The sequence below is a fragment of the Tasmannia lanceolata genome, unplaced genomic scaffold (assembly GCF_043159265.1).
Source record: "Tasmannia lanceolata isolate RefF3 unplaced genomic scaffold, GAP_Taslan_0.1 ptg000037l, whole genome shotgun sequence".
NCBI classification, from domain to species: domain Eukaryota; kingdom Viridiplantae; phylum Streptophyta; class Magnoliopsida; order Canellales; family Winteraceae; genus Tasmannia; species Tasmannia lanceolata.
In genome coordinates this window covers 9182084-9193421 of record NW_027518714.1, presented here as the reverse complement: position 1 = coordinate 9193421, position 11338 = coordinate 9182084, and positions in this window count along the sequence as shown.

The following is an 11338-nucleotide window of genomic DNA, read 5'->3' as shown; positions in this document are numbered from 1 at the left end:
CAATCTGTATATATGGAGGAATTTACGGTATACGGCAGTGGCTGTATATCGTGATTAGAATGATGTTTCGAGGGTATTTTAGTAATGCATGGGTTTGGTGCGGTATGATTCTTTGCGTGTGCGCGGTTTATCCATTAACATTACGATATGGATGAAGTTCCCGTGGATTCATTTAAATGACGGAAATACCCCTATGGAAAGTAGGACCCAATCCTCATATGTTCAATCTGGAATGTCCATCTAGTGGGGCCCACCTTGGGTCTTCTTCAGGTTATGGTTAGGATCATTTGATGTGTGCGCCATTTGTTTTACACGTCTAAAATTGTTTGTAATTTGGATACATAGATAGAAAAAGGAGTGCCATTAATAAAACAAGAGCATGTGGATATCATTTTCCTTGGATATCATTGGGATTGATGCAACTACCCTTTCACCTTTAATTCTCACCTTTTTCTTAGAGATTTATTTTCACGTGCGTACTGCCATTACCATAGCGGGCGTGCTTGCAGAACCTTCACCCCACAAACTGCGCACTCTCTTCTTTTGTTATCAGCACACTTATTTTTGTATATTTGAACTGCCCCCACTAGCTTACATTCAGACAATACGTCAAAAGCCAGGCAAGTCGAGAAGCTTAAAATATGAGGGGAGAATAGTGAAATCCTAACTGTTGGGTAGGTATTGATCAGGACGGGCCATCTTTTAGACATGTGACCATAAATGTATGGTCCAGAGTGAAATAGAAATCTCTTTCTTTTTGTGGGCAAACTAGTGTGAGGCAAGATCCCTACCCAAGTTTTAAAGGAATAAGAATTACAATCGAGTATGAAGGTCTCCATTGGAATCCTCAGACACAATATCTAAGAGATAACCAGGAATGGCTACCAGACTAATACCCATCCCTTTACATGAGCAATCGGTCGTAGATAAGTAATCACCAGCTTCGGTCTGAATGCTACATGAAGAACATAAGCCAAATGACAGGACGAAGAGACCTAGGATATATAACATCATAACATGAGTGATTCGGCAAATTTGGATTCCTATATATATCTATTCATATGGTACGCCATCATGCAATTCGTATAAGATTTATCTGTCTAGATATCATCATATACATCCGGAAAGCTGTATGCTTTAGAAGAAGCTTGTATAGTTTGGAAAGAAATCTTTATTGATAAAAAGAAGAATCTACTTCAACTGATATGCCTACAGGCACGGACATACATAACATAGAAATCACACTTGGCAAGGGTGAAAAATTAGCTAGAGCTGTAGCGAAATAGACATTTCATCTACTCCATGAATCAAGATGGACAATCCTGATCACCACTAGTAAAATGGGCCTACCAAATGATTAAAATAGATACCGTTAGCTGGAAGAGAAAAAAACATTGCTCTTAAAATAGAAAGGGGCTGGCCATAACGAAACAAAAAGTGTGGGCATATCAGCTTCCTACTGAGATTAGTCTCCTCTTCTGGTAGTTTCTATGTGATATGAAAATGATTTTTTGTCCTTTCTTTTTTTCTTCTATCTAGCACATCAAAAATAGTCGTCCATCGGAGACGCTACGCTAAGGAGTCTCATACAAAAACTGGGAATTAACAATGAGGGGAATTGACCTTTCTCCTTGTTCTTATCATTTTGTTTTTGTAGAGGACTGATTGATGCACACATCCTTCCATTCTCTCCTTCAAAACAATGCGTCCTCGATCTCGTTGGGTTTGAGACCCCATATTTGACACTTCTAGCTTTGATAGATACGTACCCTCTTTATATTTCAACTTTTTCAATGATGTTACCGTAGAATAGAAATAGAAACCACAGAAAATGCCAAAAATATGTTTTTGTCCGTGTATATAGACGAGTCTTCGGTGTGAATATGGGTGTGAACTCACCCAATAAACAGCCAATTATCAACATATACGACGAGGTGGGTTGGGCCAATTATCAACGTATTTTCACGCGGATATGTTTGGGTAGAGATGGTGACCCCACCCGCCAAAACTCGAGGTGTAAAATGGCGGGTCCCATCCTGTAGAAAACATGAGGTGTAAAGCATTGGCCCCATCCCATCAATAACATGAGATGTAAAATGGTAGGCCCTACCCTATGCATGGTTTGGGTGGAGATGGTAGACCCACCACATCAAAACATGAGGTGCAGAAAGAGGGCCCACCCATGCTATAGACAGCGCATTCTGTCAAAACAAAACATGAGGTATAAAGAAAATGATTTTAAATAAAAAATCTTCTTGGAAAGAAAGCGATTGACAATGGAAAGAAATATGCTCAGCATGTACTAAAGATAGATGGTGGCGAACCAAAAGAAATTGTCAAAAAAAAGTTTACAAATAGAGTCAACATTTGTTAACTATCACTGTGCAGTTTTTAAAGACGACGGAACAATAATGACAATTTTTGTTGTCTTTAAAAGGGCCGGCTGAAGGGACCGGGGGAAGTGTTGCAAAGGGTTTTCGAGTTTTTGAGTGGGAAGGAGGTCACCTACCGGTTTTCACATGAGGAGGTTGCCTGTTTTTCACGTGAGAGAGAGGACAACGAGTCGAGCTGTCGTGTGAGTGATTTCCGTCGAGCGAAATTGAGCCTTTCAGCGACGGAAAATGACTCAATAGAAAACTCACATACGCACTCTACATTTTATACGTCATTTTTATAAATATTAATGATTTCATGAAGAGGTTCCCTCATCTGAATCCTCCTTAGACAAGGAAGAAGATCCAACAAACACAAAGGGTTCTAAAAAAGAATCTCAAAAAAAGAAAGTATCATGGGCGGACAAACGTAATCAAGTCCACCCGATCCGTGCCGAGCAAGAGGATAAATGTGAATAAGAGAACTTAGAACTTGAGGAATCAAATGAATCATTACAGGAAGTTCAAAAGAAAAATTGGCCAAGATGCTCGCAAATAGCCAAGTATAACCCTAACAAATAGCTGATTATGTAGTTCATAGGGGTTAACGGGGTCCCTGCAAAATTGTCGGAACAAGTGCACAAAATGAAATAAGATATTACCAGAAAACATCAAGAAAGAACCAAGACTTAAAGCGCGTAAACGCTTCTTGAAGATAGCTGAAGCCTCTCCCATGTGCAAATGGAAGACAACTATGGCATCACTATCTTCGGAATTCAACCAAGCCCAAATTTCTTGTACATCCAAGAGAGTTACACTTCTTTTCAATGGATCGTATATCCACCTCCGATCGATCAAACAAGTGAAATAAGTTTTTGTTCAAATGATATTTCTCTTTGAAAATAAATTCTATGTAAGGAGTATTTTTCATACCCTACTCAAACCATTTGATCATTTGAAAAGATACAGGTTCCTTGAAGAAACATACCCATTCAATATGAATATTCATGGAATCATAGAATTTCAAAAGTCACGCATGAATACTTAATCTAAGAGTCATGCATTAATCTCCATATTCATTGAAACTTCTTAAATCTAGAGTCACCATTAATGAGAGCACTCAAATCCAATAGTCACCATTAATGAGTAATCCAAAGGTTCATGGAATATGAAGAGTTGCTCACATAGTTATATGTATCATGAATCTATTAATATGAACAATTAAATAGATTCATTAGTCATTTATCCACGTCATGATTTTTGAAGTTCCAACGAATATGAAAAGTCACAAATTTAATTTTCAAGAATACCATTTGATACACTTTTCCTACAAAAAGCCTTTGCTTACTCATAAATAAAAAATCATTCCCTCGTTGAGAATCCAACAAAAAAAGGCATATTCCTATTTGCTACCGGAGGAAAGCTAATGTACGTTTCCTTTCTTTTCCACACCTCAGAAACCAGGTGAACAGACCCATAGCGCCCAGCACATTTCTTTATTTCAATAAGTGTGCTTGAAAAATCCACGAACAAAGGGACGGTGATGAGACTTTGGACCCAATTGTTATGATTTTTTTTATCAGTCTCTTATCATTTATGAAGTGTGACAGCCCAAAGAGAGACAAAAGAATATCTAGTGCATCATGAAGTCTTATCTTTTTCCTATAATTGAGCAATTTTTCAGCGACACCTTTATATATCTTTCATTTGAAAGTGATTGGAAATAACCTCCACACCACATTAATCCTTCTCCCTCGTATATTGAAAAACCAAAAAGAAAACTATAATAAGAGCAGTATGATACTTCCACGCACTTTTCTAGCATTTTTCCACTCTCTTTCTGACTGTTTTCCCCCTGAAAATGACTAAATTTCAACCAAAAACAGCTACTAAGATAGAAGTGAAGATAGATAGTCGGTGTGTGATGTGTTGTCGTTGTGAGCTGCAACAACATCCGATGATGGAGTGTACAAAGGTCGTACTCATACTGTAGCAATCTCCTACAATATAGCGGGAGGAAAAAGAAATTTTTTTTCTTTTTATCTGGGATTTACACGTCAGCATTACTCTTTTACCATTAACCCCTTTGCTGATATCTAACATCTATCTCTAAGAGAAATTATTTGAGGGTAAAATCGTAATCTACATACGAAAAGTACCGACATAGGGTACCTGTCTATATGACAATTACAGAAAAAACTATCAAAAAGAGGTAAAGACATATGACAACGACAAAAGAATTACTTTATATTACTCATTCGGACACTTGCAAAATATTGATGGATTCCGGGCACCTGAATAGAATGGACGGTTTGGATAATCCTATGGTGCGGGCCATACCGTACTTTAATAAAGTAAGGAGTGTGATCATCAAAATATAGTAGTGCAGATAACATTTCTCTTTGTTAATTCTTAGTCCTTGTTTGGTTTGGATTTTGGGAACCGATTGTGAGTTAAAAATTGATTATTGGTGACTCACTATTGGTTCTCAAAATCCAAAACAACCCGGCTTGAGTTGAGGTGGTCAACAATTGGTACCATATCAAATCGGGTCAACCCGACCCATCCCAGCCTGAATTGGAAATCGGGTTGGGTTGGGTTGGAAATCGGGTTGGGTTGGAAAATATGGGTTCCTCGGGTTGGGTCGGGTTGAGACCGAAGTTGCACCCCTAACGATGACGAAAAAACTACTTTTCCTTATTCACTATGTGGGGGTCAAATTACGGAAAGTTTGATGCTAATAAGAAGAGGAGTGCTTATGTAAGCTCATCCTCATTGTGATTCAGCTACCACTTAGTGGGTCCCACTTTTGATTGATCCAACCCGTTCATTTGAGAGGCCTTGTTCTGGATCTCCCACGTCCCAATAATCTCGTCAGTTATTATTGTAATATGATGCATTACACCCACAAGGGCACAGTGGGTCGACCCTTGATTGATCTGAACCGCACACCTGTTAGGCCTTGCTTTGGATTTCCTTTGACCCAGAAGTTATATCAACCGTCCAATTCTAACATCTAATATGTCTGTTTCTTGCTGTTGAATATGGACGGTCAATAGTTACATAAAGGAAGTAACAAAAAAATACAAATTATTCAATGTTACGATTGAATGATTGCCATTGTTTTTGGGTCATCCAAAGAAGTCTTCTAAGATGAACGGTTTGGATCAATCAAAGGAAGGTGAATGGAAGGATTATGAGAGCGACACCCAAAAGTTAGGCGATGGGGAATGCTACTAGCACGTGATACACGTTTCCAAAGCACGTGCACGTGGATTGCAAGATGAGTAATAAACTTTCGTGGGTCCACATCAACTGTGGCAGAATGGCTATTATAAGTTTATAACACGCCCCCACCGTCCAAAAGGTGGCCCTCGAAGTGTTTATTTGAAGAAAGCGATGGAGTGTTTTGAGGATATTCTCACCCCCTTTTGTTTGTCTTTTCCTGAAAGGGATTTCTGGTTCGGAAAAAGACGTACAAAAGTGGTTGGAAGACAAGGTATGAGGAGGGGGGTTGGAAATATCATTTCTCTACTTTCATATGCTAATGGTTTTGAGTTTTGAAGTTAAATATGATTATGTCCATGTTTAAGAGAAAATGGTTCCTACACATATGTGTAGAGAGTTCTCTACACACTAGCTTAAAATACAGTTGGGGCCCACATTGTTTGGGTGATCCAAGCCATCCATTTTAAAGGCTCTCACATAGATAGAGTGTCTACAAAAAATCAGATCCATAGGATCATCCCAACCCTACGATTTGTGGAGGTAAAATGGATGTCTTAAACCTTCACAAATTAGTTCATTTTTAACCTCCGAAAATCAAAGGGTTAAGATGATCCTATGGAGCTGATTTTTTGGGCACACCCTATCTATGAGAGGGCCTTAAAAATGAATGGTTTGGATCACCCAAATAATATGGCCCCCACTGTATTTTAAGCTAGTGTGTAGATAACTTATCTACACGTGTGTAGGAACCGTTCTCTCTTATGTGTAAACAACATTTATAATTGGTTTAGAATTAAATAGTTGATGCTCCAAGTGATGTGATTTTAGGGCCAGGGCAATATCTATGATGGGCCCCACTTTGAACAGTTCCAATCACTACAACTAGTCACCTTAAGTAGGTGTCATGAACGGTGGAGATGTGTAGACCATCAATTTGGATTGCTCGATGGATAAATTTCTTGTTCCATACAATATGATTCACTGTTACTAACGTAGGGTGTGGTGACTGGTGAGGGGTGGCTTTCAATCATAATCTGATGATATTTTCACCTACTTGTTCTGATATTGGCACTCTTTCCTTGATTTTAAAATTTTAATATATACTACCAAGTACCAACATTGACAGCTTCGGTTGAGCGTCCGGCTCTATTTTATTCAACCTTGAATTCGATGTTAAAAATTAAAAAAATAAAATAAAATCACTGTTCGTTAGGATTTAGAAAAGACTGATAAAATCAAAGACCAATTTTGGAGATCATCTTGAAATGGTCCGCATTCTTTCCAGTTGATCAAGTAACTATACAACCATACAAGGAATTACAAACCAAAGGGATGGAGAAAGAGCCCCTATTCAAACTCAAGTTTTCGAAAGAGGATTGGTGCAAATATCAAAGCCAGAGGGTGTGAATATCAATCCTCTTCGCGAAACTGACAGTGTTGTAGATTTGCCTCCAGTGTTATTACTAAATAGCTTCTGATCCCTCATCCACGCTTAGGATGCCTCATGTTTTTGTATTTGGATTTGAGTTTTGGATACACAATACATCAATCATCCTCATGCTTATGTTGAGAGAGAGAGAGAGAGGAGAAGGGGGGGGGGGGGGGGGGGATGTCCGGCTGCTGCTGAGCTAGGATGCAAGAGATTCGGTAGCGTCCATCACAGAAGGCATTTCGTGGATGGTCTGTTGCATTTGACAGCAGCTATAGGGCTCACTTTTCAGCATATTTTTTCTTCATTCACGAGGTGGATGCTGTCAGATGCAACAGAACATCCGCAAAATGCCTTCCGCGATGGACGCTAGCAAATCCCTTCCCACAAATATTGATTTACAAATAATGTCTTGCAGAACAGATTTGAAAATTGGATTTTTTTCACTGGTGTAGCTGATTTGGACATCTAAAAATCTGATCCAGTTCCAAATCTCAACTTCTCAACTGCAAATGTGAGAAATCCAAATTTAAATCTTGTGGGTATCCAAATGTGGCCTGACAGAATTTCTATAGTACGATTCCTAATGTATACGGCAAGCGTATACCACATGTATTCCCACGTGCTTACCTCCCCTTTTCATTTTCTCATTATGAGTTATATATATATATATATATATATATATATAGGATGATCCTATGGAGCTGATTTTTTGTACACACCCTATCTATGTAAGGACCTTTCAAATGAATGCTTTGGATCATCCTAACAATGTGGGCCCACATGTGTTTGGGCCCTCAAGCTCATATAAGCTATATGAGCTTCAAGCTCACAATATATATATATATATATATATATATATATATATATATATATATATATATATATATATAGAGAGAGAGAGAGAGAGAGAGAGAGAACATTTCCTACACACTTGTGTAGGTAAGTTACCTACACACTACCTTAAAATACAGTGGGGGCCCACATTGTTTGGGTGATCCAAACAATTCATTTGAATGGTCCTCACGTAGATAGGGTGTCCACAAAAAATCAGATCCATAGGATCATCCCAACCCTACGATTTGTGGAGGTAAAATGGACGTGTATAAACCTTCACAAATTAGTCCATTTTTTGCCTCCATAGTTTGAATGGTTAGGATGATCCTATGGATCTGATTTTTTGTGGACACCCTATCTATGTGAGGACCATTCAAATGAATGGTTTGGATCACCCAAACAATGTGGGCCCCCACTATATTTTAAGGTAGTGTGTAGGTAACTTACCTACACAAGTGTGTAGGAAATGTTATCTCATATATATATATATATATATATATATATATATATATATATATATATATATGAGGAAAGTGAAGCTACACCGCCGGTGTAGCTAACTTAGCTACACCGCCGACTTAAAATACAATGGGCCCACATTGTTTTGGTTATCCAAACCATTCATTTGATTGGCCCTCACATAGATAGGGTGTCCACCAAAAATCAGCTCCATAGGATCATCCCAACCCTTCAAACTGTGGAGGAAAAAATGGACAAATTTGTGAAGGTTTTTACACGTTCATTTTTGCCTCCACAAATCGTAGGGTTGGGATCATCCTATGGAGCTGATTTTTGGTGGACACCCTATCTATGTGAGGGCCAATCAAATGAATTCTTTGGATCACCAAAACAATGTGGGCCCATTGTATTTTAAGCCGGCGGTGTAGCTTCACTTTCCTCTCTCTCTCTCTCCATAGGATCATCCCAACCCTACGATCTGTTGAGGTAAAATGGATGTCTTTAAACCTTCACAAATTAGTCCATTTTTTGCCTCCACAGTTCGAATGGTTAGGATGATCCTATGGATCTGATTTTTCGTGGACACCCTATCTATGTGAGGGCCTTAAAAATGAATGGTTTGGATCACCCAAATAATGTGGCCCCCACTGCATTTTAAGCTCGTGTGTAGATAACTTATCTACACAACCGTTTTCTCATATATATATATATATATATATATATATATATATATATATATATATATATATATATATATGAGGAAAGTTTCTCTAGTCGGCCCCTTAGAATCGGTTTTCTAGTCCTCCCTCTTAAATTACCGTTGGATCAAGAATTTTCTAATCTAGCCATCGAAATGAGAAAACCCATTTCGTAGCTCATTTCCCTCTTTCGAATGAAATTTTCTCTCTCTCGCTCTGTGAAAACCCTCATTCGACGAGGAGTTTCTCTCTCTCGCTCTCTCTCGATCTGTGTCTCTCTCGACGGAAACCCTCAATCGACGAGGGTTTTTTCTCCACCCTCTCTCGCTCTCTCTCTCTCTCTCTCTCTCTCTCTCTCTCTCTCTCTCTCACACACACACACACACAGATTCTAGGGTTTTCAAAAACCCTAGAGAACCGATCATCTCTCTCTCTCTCTCTCTGTGCCTCTCACGACGGCGATTTTCAAAAAACCCATCGAGGGGTTTTCAACGACGATTTTCAAAAAACCCATCGAGGGGTTTTCTTCAATCGCCTCTTACTCTCTCTCTCATCACTCTGTAAGTGGCTTCCTCCCATTCCTCTTCACATTTTTGTGCAAAAATTGTTGAAAAAATCTCATTTAAAGCTGGTATAAATGGTTGGATTTTTTGTAGGATTTTTTTCCCTTCATATGCACATTTTTTAGGGTTTATTGATGGCTGAGATTAGATGGGAATTGATCCGTCTAATCTCAGCCATCCAAATGAAAAACCCCTTCCTCCCTAAGTTTCTTCCTCCCCTTCCTCTTCACATTTTTGTGCAAAAATTCTTGAAAAAATCTCATTTAAAGCTGGCATAAATGGTATAAATGGTTGGATATTTTTTTCCCTTCATCTGCCATTTTTTTTTCTCTGCTTGAATAGGTCTACTTTTCTTCCACATGACGAACTTACTGGTTTCCACTGTACAGTGCATTTTTTTATGGGGATCGCTTGGGTTCACCTTGTTTTTATTGTCAACTAGGACTTTTATGGAGTTATTGGTTTTCTTTACTCTTTTCTTCATCCTTCAATTGTTGTGTATGCATTCTTTGCCTTGCTAGTTTTCTTTACCTGGCTTATTGGTTATTGAATTCATTAACCCTGTGGACTTTTAATGGGTTTGTTTCAATTTATGGTTTAATCTCCTAGAATGAAAGTGTGCTATTTCTATTTTTAAGTCAGTCTTCGTGAGTAAAATTTCTTTTATATTTTATTTATTTTAATGGTAAATAAGTTTCCTTTCATTCTGAGTAATTTCCCTTCTGTTTACATCAATTGAAACTCTGACTAGATCTTTATTTCCCTTATCAGGAGATGATTTTCCGAGGTACTGATACAATAGCTATCCTCCTGGAGTGGATTCTAGCAAGAATGGTCCTACACCCAGATATTCAGTCCAAAGCCCAATCTGAAATTGATGCTGTTGTAGGAGAGTCCCGACCCGTATCTGATTCAGATATTCAGTCCAAGAGCCATTTGGTTTGTAGGGCTGTTCGTAGGTGCTGAATCTACATGGTGTTTAGCTGAACAAGAATGGTGACTGACTGATAGGAGGGATGATGGTTTTTCTCTGTGATTTTCTAGTTGAAATGTCTAATACCAGCCTGTTTGGGGTTAAATGTTGGGTTGTTGTTTATCTACACTGTTTGTAAACAGCTTTTGATATATACAGCCATAGTTATTTAGTTAGTAAATGCGTGTTTGTATCATGCTTGTTAATTAGCATGCATGATTGAAACTGTATTTGGGTGGAGTAGAAAAGGGGAGCATTTTATGAACCAAAGAAAAGGGGAGCATTTTATGAAAGTGCTGTCTAGCTGCATCGTGTGGTCTATCATGTAGTCTTGGTGTGGACCGTTGCTTCTTGTGAACTGTTGCTGTGAGTAGGCTATCTTGAAACATGGTGCAATCTTCATTTGGACAGTTATGCCTTCATGTGGACCGCTATCTGTAGACACCCCATTTTGACAAGGCCCTAAACCCGCATATTCGAATAAAATCCCGAGGTCAGACGGAAAATGAATGAAATTAATCCGAGCAAAAGAGAATGTGGGGCCCGCTTGTGTGGGACCCGTTTGTGTGGGACCCGCCTGTGTGGGACCCGCTTTTGTGGGGCCCGCTTTTGTGGGGCCCGTTTGTGTGGGGCCCGCTGGTGTGGAACCCGCTCGTGTGGGGCCACTGATGTGAGATCCGCTTATATTCAAATTTCTTTCAATCATTTTTTTTAAATTTAAAAGGACAAGAATGGCATCCGATGCCATTTGTGATGATGGGTTTTGATTTTATTTTTAT